General features: G+C 41.6%; 1 protein-coding gene and 1 long non-coding RNA gene across 8 annotated transcripts in view; one reads left to right on the top strand and one right to left on the bottom strand.

Moving 5' to 3' along the window:
- Positions 1 to 15,554, top strand: part of ZNF148 (zinc finger protein 148) — a 163,675-nt gene that overhangs the window by 27,548 nt on the left and 120,573 nt on the right. For all 7 annotated transcript variants that reach the window (XM_042998893.1, XM_042998894.1, XM_042998896.1 and 4 more), the window contains one exon: positions 8,653 to 8,783. The gene's annotated coding sequence lies outside the window, so the exon portion shown is untranslated. The remainder of the gene's footprint in view (positions 1 to 8,652; positions 8,784 to 15,554) is intronic.
- LOC122242014 lies at positions 13,078 to 15,502 on the bottom strand. Its single transcript, XR_006222144.1, has 2 exons — positions 15,255 to 15,502; positions 13,078 to 15,145 (listed from the first exon to the last, which is right to left on the bottom strand). It is a non-coding gene; the product is annotated as an uncharacterized LOC122242014 (long non-coding RNA).

Here is a 15,554-nt window from a genome sequence, read left to right as displayed (position 1 = left end):
TAAACCAGTTCTTTCTGAAAAAACAAATGGGCCCTCCTTATTGCCAAATCTTCTGGATACTTGATACTCTTCGACACCTAACAATGCAGACACTTCTTCTATGGGAGGCAGTTTCAAAAATGGATCCTAGTGATCTCCACCTCCTGGTATTCACTCCCTTTTATAATCCTCTCCCCTGGTGTGTAGTCTGAGCCTGGAAACTTTGTTCTAATGAAGAGAGTCAGACAAAAGTGAGATGGGATGATGATGTGGCACTTTTAAGGTTAAGTTATGAAAGACTTGCTTGCACTTTTCCTCTGAATCTTCTTGTTCATTTGCTCTGTTGAAGCAAACTCCCAGGTTGTAAGGTACCTGAGGAGGATCTGTGGCCTTCATCCTAACAGCTCTCGGAAAACTGAATCCTGCCAACAATTGGAACAGTTTGCTAACAGTTTGGAAGAGGATCACTTTCCAATCAGGCCTTCAGATGAGCCCACAGCCTTGGCTAACACCTTATTACAGACTTGTAAGATATCCTAAAACTCTTTGTGACCCACAGGAAGAGTGAGATGTTAAACAGGAATTGTTTTCAGCCACTAAATTTTGGGGTAATTGTTCCACAGCTATAGATAACTTATTTATCTTCCTTCTTAAAACTACTTTCCCATGGACTTTCACAACCCCTGGTTTTCCTCCCTGTTTCCTCTTTATCTCTGCTCCCTGGGTTCTTCTGACTATGCTCTCTTACCTCCTACTGTTTCTCAAGGTTCTTCTCTTCTTCTCTACATACATTTTCTTGCCTGTGACACCCATTCATATGCCATCTATAATCAAGTGATCCTCAAATTTATAATCCAGTGACCCTCTTTTAAGCAGCAGGCCCATAAATGCAACTGTGTAAAGGTCATTCTCACCTAGGTGTTGTTCTCAAAGACACTCAGACTCAGCATGTCCCAAACAGAACTTGTTGTTTCCCACCAAAGCCCTCAACTTTCTATGTTTCCTGCCTCAGTGAGCCACCTGATGGTTGGTCAAACCAGATGGTTCCAGTTGGTCAAACCAGAAAACTAAGAGTCATCTTTCATTTCTTTATTTAACAAATATTTAAAGAAACTTTTTTTAACTGTTTATTTATTTTTGAGAAATAGAGCACAAGTGGGGGAGAGGCAGAGAGAGATCAGGAGACACAGAATCCAAAGCCAGCTCCAGGCTCCGAGCTGTCAGCACAGAGCCCAATGCGGGGCTCAAACCCACAAACCGTGAGATCATGACCTGAGCCAACGTCGGCCGCTTAACCGACTGAGCCACCCAGGCGCCCCTATTTAACAAATATTTATGGGGCACCTACAGTGTGCCAAGCAGTGTTATAGGCTCTAGGAGAGTTTACAATCTTGTGGGGAGACAGACAATGAAGATAATAAATAAAGTATGTACCATGTTAGAGTGAGATATATATCACAATAAATGCTATTGGGGGAAACTGAGCAGGCAGAGCAATGAATTTCATGGAGAGTGAATTCGTGGTATTAGATGGGGTGGTCAGAGTAGGTCTCACAAAGAAGGAGACACCTGCAGGTATGAGGACTGTGCTATGTGAGTACTGGGGAAAAGAGCATTTCAGGAAGAGAGGACAGCTAGTTCAAAGGCTTTGGCTGGGAATTTAACTGCGGCTTTGAGGAACAGCAAGGTGGCCAGTGTGGCTGGAACAGAGAGAACGAGGGGGAGATGATTAGAAACGAGGTCAGTGAGATACCCAGCCCAGATCATGTACAGCCTTATTGCCATTGTAAAGATGTGGGGTTTTTCTCTGAGTACCATAGGGAGCCGTGGGAGGGTTTGAGTGCAGAAATCCCATGGTCAGTCTGGTTGCTATGTTTAGAATAGGCTATTGAGAAATTGTTCCTCTTCTTTTTATCTCTCAGCCCTTAAATCTATTTTGCACACTAAGCCCTGCGTATTTTATCTCTTAAATATAACTTGAACCCATCTGTTTCTCTTAATTTCTATTGTTACTCCTTAAGTTGAGCCAACCACATCTCTTGTTCGTTCATTCAAAGAATACTTTTTGAGCAGCTACTATGTTCCAGGCACTGTTCCTATTGTTGGGACACAGCAGTGAGAGACAGCCTGTATGGAGCTTACATTTCTCCCCTTGGATGTATTGCCTTTAAAAGTTTACCACCTCTTAAAGCGTCTTATGTACGTACTTGGTTACTCCCTTGTTGTGTCCTTTCCTCAGCAACACGTCAACCTTGTGAGATCAAGGACATTGTCTGTCGTGTTCACCAACTGTATTCTTAGTGCCTAGGACTGCACCTTGCATACGATACGTGTTTGGTACATACTAGATGAATGACACTTTGTCGGTCTATGTGCATTGTGTTATATGCGATGCCGTCTGGTATTCTTTATTCTATCCCATTATGTTTCACTGAAAAATCCCTGCCCCTTACAACTTTATATATATATATATATATATATATATATATAGTCAAATTGGTTTCCATACAACACCCAGTGCTCATCCCAACAGGTGCCTTCCTCAATGCCCATCACCCACTTTCCCCTCCCCTGCAACCCCCATCAACCCTCAGTTTGTTCTCAGTATTTAAGAGTCTCTTATGGTTTGCCTCCTTCCCTCTCTGTAACTTTCCACTCCCCCTTCCCCTCCCCCCTGGTCTTCTGTTAAGTTTCTCAGGATCCACATATGAGTGAAAACATATGGTATCTGTCTTTCTCTGCCTGGCTTATTTCACTTAGCATAATGTTCTCCAGTTTTATCCACATTGCTACAAATGGCCAGATTTCATTCTTTCTCATTGCTAAGTAGTATTCCATTGTATATATAAACCACATCTTCTTTATGCATTCATCAGTTGATGGACAACTTTAAACTTGGTTTCAGAATCTGGACTTTAACTGGAAGTTCTACAAACGCTACTCTTGCATTCTCCACAACCAGTCTTCTTTCCAACTTGGAAGTCTTGTCAGATTACTTCCCTGCATGAAATCTTTCCATGGAACTCTGTTGGTCTTAGACTGTTTTCCCCAAACACCAGTCGTTTACGGTTGCTAGTGTACCAACTATCATATAATAATGCATTTAATATTTTTGTTTACAAATTGAATCACTTTTTCTCACTCAGCCTCATCTCAAGTGGTAAACTAAGAGAAGTAATATATCGGATGAATGGGTTATATATTTTTCTAATGTGTATTAAATTCATTAACTGCCCAAATAAAAAATGCTGGTTTGTGTACCATCTAAACTTCTGTTGCTTACCACCCAGCCACACTCTGGGGAAACCTCCTCTCAGGACAAAGGGCAGATGCCTTGGCTTGGCCTTCGAGGCACTTTGGAGCTTACTGGTGCTTTCCACTAGTGCAGTCTCTCTTTCTCTCTACCACTTCCTGCACTCATTCATTCTGAATAACTGGCCGGTCCCTGAATGCACTGAGTTCTCTCTGGCTCTAGGACTTTGTACTGCCATCTGCTTCCTCTTTTCTGAGCTCCACCAGCACCCCCACCTCACCCCCTTTCAGGTCTAGCATAAATGTCACCTTGGGGAAGCTGGTGGGTCTGGGATCCCCTGCTTACCCCGTCTCAGAATGCATCCCCTGAAGCAAAGTGGCTTCTTCATATCTTGTACTCCAACTGAAGACTGCAAGTCCTTTTGGGGAGGAAGAGTATCTTATTTACTGTAGTATTTCTGGTTTTAAGTATAGTACCAGACATTCAGTAGCAATTTGGTTAATGAATAAAAAAAAAAAAGTACGGATTTCTCAAGGAAACGAATGCCACTAACACTCAGCACATTGTCTGACACATACTAGTCACTCAGAAAACATCTTTCAGGGGCTGAAAACAGTGAGGACTGCTCCTTGACCTAGGGACATTACCTTTTGTTTCATTATTTGAGAGGTAGTCTCAAATTCTAATGTCTTTGCTCCACATGACATGATTCTCTTCTCTCTGCCCAGGAAGAGGTCAGAAATGAGGTAAAATGTCTATCTGTGGCCTAAGAGGTTTTTGGTCCCTTGGTAAACTAGTGTATACTGACAGAGGGTGGGGTGTGTGGGGGTACATATCTGTATGAAGTGTGAAGTAGCTATAATGTAAATAGTAAACATTTGAATTAATATCAAAAAAATTTTAATGTTTATTTTTGACAGAGACAGAGACAGAGCATGAGTGGGGGAGGGGCAGAAAGAGAGGGAGACACAGAATCTGAAGCAGGCTCCAGGCTCTGAGCTGTCAGCACAGAGCCTGACGCGGGGCTCAAACTCACGGGCTGTGAGATCATGACCTGAGCTGAAGTTGGACGCTTAACTGAGTGAGACACCGAGGTGCCTCAACATTTGAATTAATATTAAAATCCATACTCCATGCATGTTTTCAGTACATTTAATGTTATTTTATTACATATAGTTTCCCCCCACTATCTGAAAGTAGAGCATTCCTTTGAAAACTGATGTAAGCTGAAATGGCATACAGCAAAGAAACGATTACCGTGAATGCATATGAAAAAATGTTTGAGCATTTCCAGACCCCTAACATGACTTCTCTTAGGCTTTTCTGAAACCTTAGGACACAGCTTGCTAATGAATATGCAGGATAAATCAAGATAAAGCACAGAGAGATGCTCACAGATGACACAGTTCGGAACTGTGACAGCTAGATACTGAGAGGCTGAGTGTGGTTCCCGGGGAAGGAGCTTGGCGGGGGGGGTCACCCTCACTGCTCCCGGTGCATGCTGCCTCTATGACATCTTCCTGCAGAACAAATGCTGAACATTTTGGTAAAAAAATCCTTTTTTTTTTTTTTTTTTTTTGGTAAAAATGAAAATCCTCTTGGGATTTCTTTCCATCACTGAAAACAGGTACTAATGTAGGCCTTTCGTAAAAGTGAAGAGGTATAACATGAACTTTGAAAAAGCACAAGTTACCTGTATCCAGAGTTTGATGCCATTATCCCTATTTTCTGAGATTCTACAACCTATGCAATGTTTAAGACTGATAGTTAAACATTAAAAAAAAAAAAAAAAAAAAGGTGCCTGGGTGGGTGGCTCAGTTGGTTAAGTGTCCAACTCTTGATTTCAGCTCAGGTCAGGCTGGATCGAGTGGTTTGTGAGATTGAGCCCTTGCTTTGGGCTCTGTGCTGACAGTGCAGAGTGTGCTTGGGATTCTCTCTCTCTCTCTCTCTCTCTCCCTTTTTCTCTCTCTCTCTCTGACCCTCCCCCACTTGCCACACACAGGCGCTTTCTCACTCTCTCAAAATAAACATTTAAATAAAAGACTGATAGTAACAATGTTTCTTACAACAATGTGTGCCATAGGTAATAAAGGTTTTACAGCAACTCAATTCTGCTCAAAGATTTTTATTTCTCTTTTCTGTAATGACTCCACTATCTGGCATCTTGGGGACTATGGTATTTGGTATAAATGGAACTTCCAAATAACTGATGTTTAGTCTTGTAAAACAACCAAAACATTAAAAAACAAAAAAGATGGGAACTTTCCCAATATGCTGCACACTCCTCTGGCTTTTGAAACAAAATGCCCCAAATATTAACAGAGCCATGCTGACCAGGAGCTCTCCCTTTGGACTCCAGGTATTTGGACACCATATCTGTCCATGCTAGAGGTCTAAGGAGCACACATAGGGACTCAGATGATAGGGCACCTGGGGCTAAAGAGGTGATAACTTTAGCTCTGATGCTGAAACATTTTCTTACAAACAAAAGTAAACCCCAATCGACTGATTTGAGCCATTCCCTTTCCCCTTTTTTCATAAGGGAAACATAAACCTTACATAGCTAAATAATTTCCCTCAGCAAAGTGTAAAATGGTTGACTTTATAAAATGTCAATTAGCGAATGAAACAATAAAAGTCTCTTCCCACCAGAAGATGATCTACTTTATCACCGATGCTGTCGTTTTTCTGTTCACCATCATTGCTATAGAGCACTCTCACCTCATTTTCAACTTGCATTTGTTCTTCATCTTTACTTGTTCACATTTTGTTCATGCAGTATGGAGAATTATTCTGCAGCCATTTCAAGGCGTGTATGTGTGTGTGTGCACGTGTGTATGTGAGTTGGAAAGGATTTGCTTCAAAGCTTACATTTTTTTATCAGGAAATAAACGCTTCTTAAAATGTGAAAGTCCTGCATAATGTTTGATATTCGTACAGAATTTCACATGTACATTTTAAGATGTATGAACAGAATGGAAACCATTGTTTTGGTATCAGACTGATATGCTAGTCCATAGGCTTCCTCGGTGAGGGAGTCCAGAGCACCCTCTGTATACCTCTGTGTTATCACATCATGTTATACTGAAATTATATCATTTATCTGTCTCCTCCATTAGTCTAAGAGCTTCTCATGAGCTTAGACCATGTTCTAGCCTTCTCTGAACCCCGGTGCTTGTGTTCTTATGTAGCAGCATAATCTTCAGGAAAGTGTAAAATGGCGACCTTTATGAACAATCAATTGGCAAATGAGAAGGTAACACAGCCTCCATCCCAGTACTTCATTCTTGTGTTCTTGTGCGTCTTGACTTTTCACTCATGTTTTCCTGTGATGTCGTCCAAACCATAGTTACCTCAGAGCTGATGAACTTTAGTGCAACCTGTACCTTTTTTACCTCCTGTTGAGTCCTGTGAGTTTGTAATAAATGTTTATAGTGAACGTTGGCAGGTAGGAAAATGGTCATTTTTCGGGAAATGAACTCTTTCTTTGTGTTGATCTCCATGATTGTTTGGCAACCGGGTAGGTTTTTTGATTTTTGTTTTTTTGGTTTTTTTAGATTTAATGTACATTTATTCTTAACACATGGAACATACAAAGATTTTATACTGAATAAATGATATTCATTAAGCCAAAAAAAAAAAAATGGAAGAAGGAATTTACATCAAGTTTCAGCTACATTGTTTGAAATACAAATATGCAGTTTTTGTTTTTTGTTTTGAGACAGGGAGAGAGCACACTTGAGGAGAGGGGCAGGAGGAGAGAGGGAGAGAATCTCAAGCAGGCTCCACACGCAGTGTGAAGCCCAACATGGGGCTTGATCCCATGACCCTGGGATAATGACCTGAGCGGAAATCAAGAGTCAGACACTTAACTGACTGAGCTACCCAGGCATGCCTAAATATGCAGATTTGATCACTGAAAAAAATCTCAGTGTGTTTCTTCATCAGGAACTTCAACTGAACCTAAGGCTTTTTTATACCTTGATTAGAAAGAAAACAAAACAAAACAAAAACCCAGAAAAAAATTCTAAGTTGATTGGCTGCTGAGACAGCAAGGACTTTTTACAGAGCCCTGTACAGCATTGCCCCAGGAAGGGTGATGTCAGGCAAGAGATTAAATAGCTGTGTCTCGCTTTGTGCAGGTCACCCACCAACTTGTTAACTCATCATACTATCAAGGGGTAGCTGAGAAAGGGACCAAACTGTGGGGGTCCAAGGTTATGTGCAACATACAACATCATATACATACACACATGGCAATGCAGCCACTGCAGCTAAAGGTTAAAACCAGTTCTAAGAGGTAATCTCAGGGTTATTCATATAATCAGGGAGGAGAGAAAGAGGTCAGGGTGTTGTAGGTTCACACATGACACTTAGGGGGGAGAGCCTTTTTTTTTTTTCTCCTCAAAGTTTAACTAAAAATAGTTTTAAAAACTGCAGCTTGAGGTGCCTGGGTGGCTCAGTTGATTGAACATCTGACTCTTGATTTTGGCTCAGGTCATGATCTCACGGTTCCTGGGTTCAAGCCCTGCATCGGGCTCTGTGTGGACAGTGCGTAGCCTGCTTGGGATTCTCTCGGTCTTCCTCTCTCTCTCTGCCCTTCTCCCACTCTCTCTCTCTCTCTCTCTCTCGACATAAATAAATAAACTTAAAAAAAAAACCCTATTGCTTGCTGCTAACCCAGAGTTTTCTCTTATTTCCATGTGAGACATTATCATCACAGTATGTTTATAGAATCAGGTATACAGTACATGAAAGGATCTGCACTCTACTGCACAGGCTCCCCAGTGAACAGTGTCTAGCAACAGTGTAGTTTTAATATTTCCTGGGAAGTCCACAATTCTGACATGTTTTTAAATTATAAGAAAATGGTAAAAACAGGAAAGAAAAATTCATCTGGGCATTATATTGCGGTATCTGGCAGTGTGAATGAAATGCAAATGTATGAAATCTTTGAAAACTCTAGAATAATAAAAATTTCCAATTGCCATTCTTTCTTTTTTTATGGAAACCCACAGCTTTAATATATATAAGAGTAATTAACTTGTCTTCATTCTGCTTAAACTTTGAGAGAGAAGAGGTAGAAACTTGATTTACTGGTATTTACTGAGTAGAAAATAGCAAGCATCTTCACAATAGACCAATTTCATCAGCCTTGTAAATAAAATGATTCAGGCAAAGATTATGCTCCGAAATAAATTCTTCGAATAATGTTACAAATTTTCCCTGTAGTTTAATTGCCTAGTTTGTTCCTAGCTCCATCTAGCTATCATATAACCTTTTTATTCCCCATGCTAAATATCCTGTAAAATACTTTTCCACTTAAATCATTTTTTTGGTACTTGTGTGGTTTCTCTTTTCCCTTGCCTCAATCTACTTGCAGGAACTGACTTTTTTCCCCTATTAAATTCTATTTTTAGGAAATTCAGTTCAACACCATCCTTAAGTCCTTTTTAACAGTGACAATAACCATAACAAGAACAAGAACACGGATCTTCCTCAGTTTATGATGGGATTAATCCTGACGAACCCTTCGTGAGCTGAAAATATTGTAAGTTGAAAATGCATTTAATACCCTTAACCTAGTGAACATGATAGCTTAGCCTACCTTAGACATTCTCAGAACACTTCCATTAATCTATGGAAGTTGGGCAAAGCCATGTAACACAACAGCCTCTTTTATAATAAAATGTTGACTATCGCATGTAATTTGTTGAATATGGTAGTGAAAGTGAGAAACAGAATGGTCGTGTGGGTGCAGAATGATGTGAGTGTACCTGTTGTTTACTCTCCTGGTCTTGTGGTTGACTGGGAGCTGCTGCCCAGCCTCACAAGACAGCATCACACTGCACATCGCTAGCCTGGGGAAAGGATCAAAATGCACAAATCAAAGTATGGTTTCTACTGAATACATATTGCTTTCACACCATCATAAAATCAAAGAATCATAAGCCGAACCATTGGAAGTCAGGAACATCTGTATGTGCAACATACAGAACATCTAACTATGTGCCAGAAATTGTTCTAAATACATGTATTAATATTTGCTATTCTTAACAACCCTAAGAGGAAGTTACTATTATTAGTCTCATTTTCTAGGTGGGGAACTTGACAGCACAGAGACGTAAAGTAACTAAGGTTGCAAAGCTAGTAAATGGTAGCGAGGCAGGATTCAAACCCAGGAGGATTTAGTTGTGGCTGTGGACTTAGCCTTTAGGTTCTAATAGGATATTATCCTCATAATGTTGTTTTATTTTACTTTCTTTTCATTTAATTTTTATTTTTTCCTTTCTCACTGATATGATTCCTGTACAAGGCCTTATTTTCATCAATTCTTGTGTTCTTGTGCATCTTGACTTTTCTCTCATGTCTTCCCACGAATCCCTCCACACTATAGTTATCTCACAGCTGATGAAAGTTAGTGCAACTCAGTACTCGGATGCTCTAGGGAGGTGGAGGGCTGCTTGTCTTCCTCAACTCAAGAATTTATTATGTAGGGGCACCTGGATGGCTCAGTTGGTTAAATGTCTGACTCTTGATTTCAGCTCAGGTCATGATCTCATGGTTCATGATTTCGAACCCCACATCGGGCTCTGTGCTGACAGAGCAGAGCCTGCTTGGGATCCTCTCTCTCTGCCCCTTCCCTGCTCGTGGTCTCTTTCTCAAAAATGAACTTAAAAAAACCCCCAGAATTTATTATCTACACTCTACATCCTAAGTAGGAGAGAGTTAGGGCATTCATTAATTTTTTAGAAAACAGCTTTACTGGGGACACCTGGGTGGCTCAGTCGGTTAAGTGTCTGGACTTTGGCTAAGGTCATGATCTCATGGTCCAGCTCCATGCTGACAGCTCAGAGACTGGAGCTGCTTTGGATTCTGTGTCTTCCTTTCTCTCTGCCCCTCCCTAGCTCATGTTCTGCGTCTCTTGCAAAAATAAATATTAAAAAATTTCAAAAATGTAGGGGCGCCTGGGTGGCTCAGTCAGTTAAGCGTCCGACTTCGGCTCAGGTCATGATCTCACGGTCCGTGAGTTCAAGACCCGCATCGGGCTCTGTGCTGACAGCTCAGAGCCTGGAGCCTGCTTCAGATTCTGTGTCTCCCTCTCTCTCTGACCCTCCCCCGTTCATGCTCTGTCTCTCTCTGTCTCAAAAATAAACATTAAAAAAAAATTTCAAAAATGTATAAAAAGCAGCTTTATTGAAGTACAGTTAATATACAAAGAACTGCACATATTTAATGTGTACAATTTGCTGAGTTTGGACATATGCAAACCCTGTTGCTATCACCACAATCAAGACTGTAGACATATTCAACACCTCTCAGAGTTTCCTTGTATGGCTATCTGTCTGTCTGTCTTTTTTTGTGGTAAGAACACTTAAAATGAGATTTTTTTTTTAAGATTCATTTATTTATTTTTGAGAGAGAGAGAGAGAGAGAGAGAGAGAGCATGAGCTGGGGAGGAGCAGAGAGAGAGGGAGTGAGAGAGAATCTTAAGCAGGCTCCGTGCTCTTAGCATAGAGCCTGATATGGGGCTCGAACCCATGAACTGTGAGATCATGACCTGAGCCAAAGTAGGACACTTAACCAACTGAGCCATCCAGGTGCCCATGAGATTTAAGAAAACAAATTTTGAAGTGCACAATACCTTATTGTTAATTGCAGGTACAATGTTGTACTGCAGATCTCTAGAACTTATCTTACATAACTGAAACTTTATTATACCCATTGAATAACAACTCTCTATTTCCCTTGCCCTCCAGCCCTTGTCAACCACTATTCTCTGCTTCAATGAGATTGACTATTTTAGATACCTGATATAGGTGAAATCATACAGTATTTGTCTTTCTGTGATTGACTGATTTCATTTACTACAATGTCTTCTCGGTTCATTCATGTTGTCACAAATGGTAGGATTTCCTTTCTTTTAAAGACTGAATAAATATTCTGTTGCATATATACAAATTTTCTTTACCTATTCATCTGTTAATGGGCACTTAATTTGTTTCCATATCTTGGTCATTAGTTTTAGAATATATCAATGATCTGGAAATGCCCTTCAGATCTGAGGGAGAAACTCAGGGGGAGGTGTCTCAGGCTGAGATGGCCCATGGGAACAGGAAAAGTCATGTTCTCCTGGGTCTTATAGGAATGACAAGATGTAGTGAGGGCAGGCTCCTGTGGACCAATCTCTGACAAGGCTATGAATTTGGAGCTTTGCAAAAAGAAGCCACATTTCTCCTTAAGGTAGAACCAGCCTTGACAAACAGCTTGTGCTGCAGGCAACCATATGGGTAGAGATAGTCCTTCCACATATTTCTGAGCCTGAGACATCCAGGAAACTTGGAGGATGGTTAGTACAGGAGGTTTTGAAGACTTGGTGAAGTCTTTGGGGACAAGAGATGGTACGTTCCTCTCCTACAGAAGCGAGAGGGACAAGACTGAAAACCCATTCCAGAACCAGAGGAAAGGAAAGAGGCACCGGGAGGCACTGAAAATCCTGCCAGTCGGAGCAGTGCTGCCAGCCCTCCATGAGTTAAGTGCATCTCAGATAAGATAGAATGATGGCTGTATGCCACATCTGACCCACAGACATGTTTTGTCTGACATGCTTTCCTGTTTTAAAGAAATGGAGTTAGTTGCCAACATTGATATTTGGGAGAGTTCACTGGATTCCTGATTTCTCTTCATTTCTTGATCTTCAGGAAATCATCAGCTGGAAATGAGTAGTGGCTGTGCCCTTCAGATTGGTTTGAGCTCTCTGGTTCTTCATAGCCCCTTTCACTGTCGATTGTCTTTGCACCTGCCCTTCTTCATCTATTCATGTTACCTGCTTGGCTTGTTGGGCATTTAAGTTTGCCACCTGTGAACTACATCCTGAGCAGCTTCGTCTTTAAAAAATTTTTTTTTTAATCTTTATTTATTTTTGAGAGAGAGAGAGAGACAGAGTGCGAGTGGGTGAGGAACAGAGAGGGAGGGAGACACAGAATCTGAAGCAGGCTCCGGGCTGTCAGCACGGAGCCCGATGTGGGACTTGAACTCATGAACTGTGAGATCATGACCTGAGCCCAAGTCAGACATTTAACTGACTGAGCCACCCAGGCACCCCTTAAATTTTTTAATGTTTTTTTTGAGAGAGAGACAGAGACAGAGACAGAGAGACAGAGAGAGAGAAAGCACGCATGCGCAAGCGGGGAGGGGCAGAGAGGGAGACACAGAATCTGAAGCAGGCTCCAGGATCTGAAGTATCAGCACAGAGCCCAATGCCGGGCTCAAACTCACAAGCAGCGAGATCATGACCTGAGCAGAAGTCTGATGCTTGGCACTCCCTGAGTAGCTTAGTCTAATGTAGATCATCTCTTAAAAGAAATTTCTAGGCCCACTTAACAGATATTTCCTGGAGCTATCTCAAAAAGGGTGTCAAAAAGAGACATTAGCTATATAAACTTAATATTTCAAGAAACTTTATAATTTACCCATAAGAATTATGTTTCTCTTCAGTGATATGTGATGAAATCCTTCAATGAAAGGGGCCTGTGAGCTTGTTTAAAAGCGCACCAAGGAAAGTAGGAGTTACAGATATACCTTGCATCCTATTCAGGAGCCAGTTTTGGGGAGAGAGAACTACATACCTATTAAAACAGCGGAAATAATAAAGAGTGATAACACAAAGTACTGGTGAAGATGAGGAGAAACTAGATCTCTCATACATTGGTAACAGGAATGTAAAATGATATAGCTACTCTGGAAAATAGTTTGGCAGTTTCTTAAAAAATTAAATACACATTTACTACATGACCCATCACTCATACTCTCAGGCATTTATGTGACGAAAATGAAAACTTAAGTTCATGCAAAAAACCTGTACACAGATTTATTTGTAATAGCAAAAAATAGGAAACAACCCAACTGTACCTCATCTGGGGAATGAATGAACACAACCTGATACATACAACAGAGCAATAGTCAGCAACAAAAAGGAATGAACGTTTGATTCCTACAACAATCTGGCTGGTCCTCAAGGGCATTATGTTTAGGTAAAAACTTCAGTCTCAAAGGTTATATGCTGTTGGATTCCATTTATATAACATTCTTGAGATAACTATAGACATAAAAAGCAGATCAGTGGTTACTAGGGGACAGGGATGGAGTAGGGGGGTCAGAAGGGGAGGTGAATTTATGAATACAATAAGGTAGCATAAGGGAGTTCTTCTGCGGTTATAGAACAGTTCTGTATCTTGGTTGTAGTGGCGGTTACACAAATCTATACATAGAACAAGACTACACACAAACACACACAAATGCAGATTTAAAGCAAACGGTAAAAACTAAGTTCTGTAAGTGTAGTTAAAGGTAATGTACCATTGTCAATTTCCTGGTTTTGATATCTTATTAGAACTCTATATGATGTCACCACTGGGAGAAGCTCGGTGAAGGCTAAATGGGACGCTTTCTACTAGTTTTGCAACTTCTTGTGAGTCTATAATTACTTCAAAACAAAAATTAGAAAAAAAGAAAGGAAAGTAAGCTGAATGCCTAGGGCTGGTGTTTGCGGAGGTGAGCAAGAGGAGTATGGAGAAGTAAATTGGGGCTGAGAAACATTTCCAGAAGTTTAACCTACAAAAGCCTTAAACTTGCTCCTCATCATCTCTCCTGCTGTCATTACCTCTTTAGTGCTCTTTAGTCTGCCCTTGTTAGACAGTTGTTTCTCTATTGTTCCTGTTATGGTGCTGAGCAGAGAACTATGCTGAAAGGCACACCGATCAATCAATCAATCTCAACCCATTGAGTGGAATCACCAGTCCTTCAATTCTTTTCAGTTATTAGTTTTTCTACTACCTGATATTCAAGAGTCTGTTTCTTTGCTGCCAGAGGTGTTTTTTATTTTAACACCTGAATTCGATGCCATTGCAGATGCTAGAAGTTGCCAGAAGGCTGTCCTCCAGGTAACTGTCTTATGCTCTAACTTGTATTACTGTTTTATTGCAATTAGCATTCAGAATATGCATTGTCATCTTATTAAAATTTATATTTTCTAATGGAGAAAGCACATGGAGAGTTGATTGTGGAGCTGTGGTTTATCCGTGCTCTTCTTAGTTACCTGTGTCTAAATTAAGCTGACCCTCTGGGCCTTAGCTATTTCTAAACAGGCATCACGTTAATGCCTGGGGGAACATTAACCTTGCAGACACTAACTCAGTGCCATCACAAGTGCATAATGCGGGAGTTTGGAGCTTTGCCAAAAAGCAGTATTCAAATGAACATTCAGTTGGCAAGGGGTGGGAAGGTGGGCGTGGACAAGGGAAGGAGAACACCAGAAATGGTTATATAGATATTGTAACGCCTTTCATTTCCCTCTCTCCTCAGAGGTTATGTTTACTGCAGAGAGATGCTAAATAAATCTTCAGACTGTTCTGAAGAAATCGTGATTAAGGTGCTTCATCCCTTGTTCATAATCACTCAACATTCACTGAGCATCTTTTACGTTACACGGCTGACCTTGTGCTAGGGTGGGGACACAAAGATGAGTAATTGTAAACCACTGCAGTATGCACAAGCACCTCACGGTGCTTAAAAAATGTTAGTTGACTAAAAGCATGTTTAAGGAGGTCACAATTTGGCTAAGGTCACTTAAAGGGCCTCCAACGGACGACACAACTGTAATTCTAGCTCTGTATATAGATCATTACCAAATCTTTGCCAGAAAGAGTGAGGTTTGGGCCCCAGGTGATGTGACAGGGGAAAACCTGTAAGACCTTGCGCAACAGGGTCCAGGATCTCCAGATCTTTCTTTAGACTCGCACTCTGCTTCTCAGTTTGCAGACGCTAACAGGGTTTGTTGGTTTCAAGGGATCTGGAGCGCCGTTTCCGGAAACGGTGGCATTTGGGGTGGTGAAGGCCAACGACTGGAGGCAGCTGGAGAGAGGGCAGGTAAGAGAGGAGAAATGAAAAAGCCAAGGCATTTTGGTCAGTAGGTCCTTCACCTAGGTCCCGCCCCTTCCTTTTCCTAGGGCCTGAAACGCACCCGACCCCCGAGCCCTCTCCTCTTAGGGCGCTAGGCACGGATTATGGATGAAGGCTGACTCCCTATCAAAGAGATTTCCTCAGTGCCGACATTTCTCGAATTGCTTTCATCCGGGCCCAGCTCGGGAAACCTGAGGATTGGGGCCAGCTTCCCCGGCCACGCTGGGCCAGTGACACGCAGGCGCCGGAATCGGAGCCACGCTGGGTCGTCCCAACCTGGTCCCCGGGCCAGGAAGGGAGGGCGCCGCGGAGCGCTTCCCGTGTGCGGGGCTTCCCACAATCCACCGCGCCGGCAGTGGCG

The sequence above is a fragment of the Panthera tigris genome, chromosome C2 (genome assembly GCF_018350195.1).
Source record: "Panthera tigris isolate Pti1 chromosome C2, P.tigris_Pti1_mat1.1, whole genome shotgun sequence".
In the NCBI taxonomy this organism is placed as follows: domain Eukaryota; kingdom Metazoa; phylum Chordata; class Mammalia; order Carnivora; family Felidae; genus Panthera; species Panthera tigris.
Note: the sequence above shows the minus strand (reverse complement) of the source record. Positions and strands in the feature narration are given on the sequence as shown.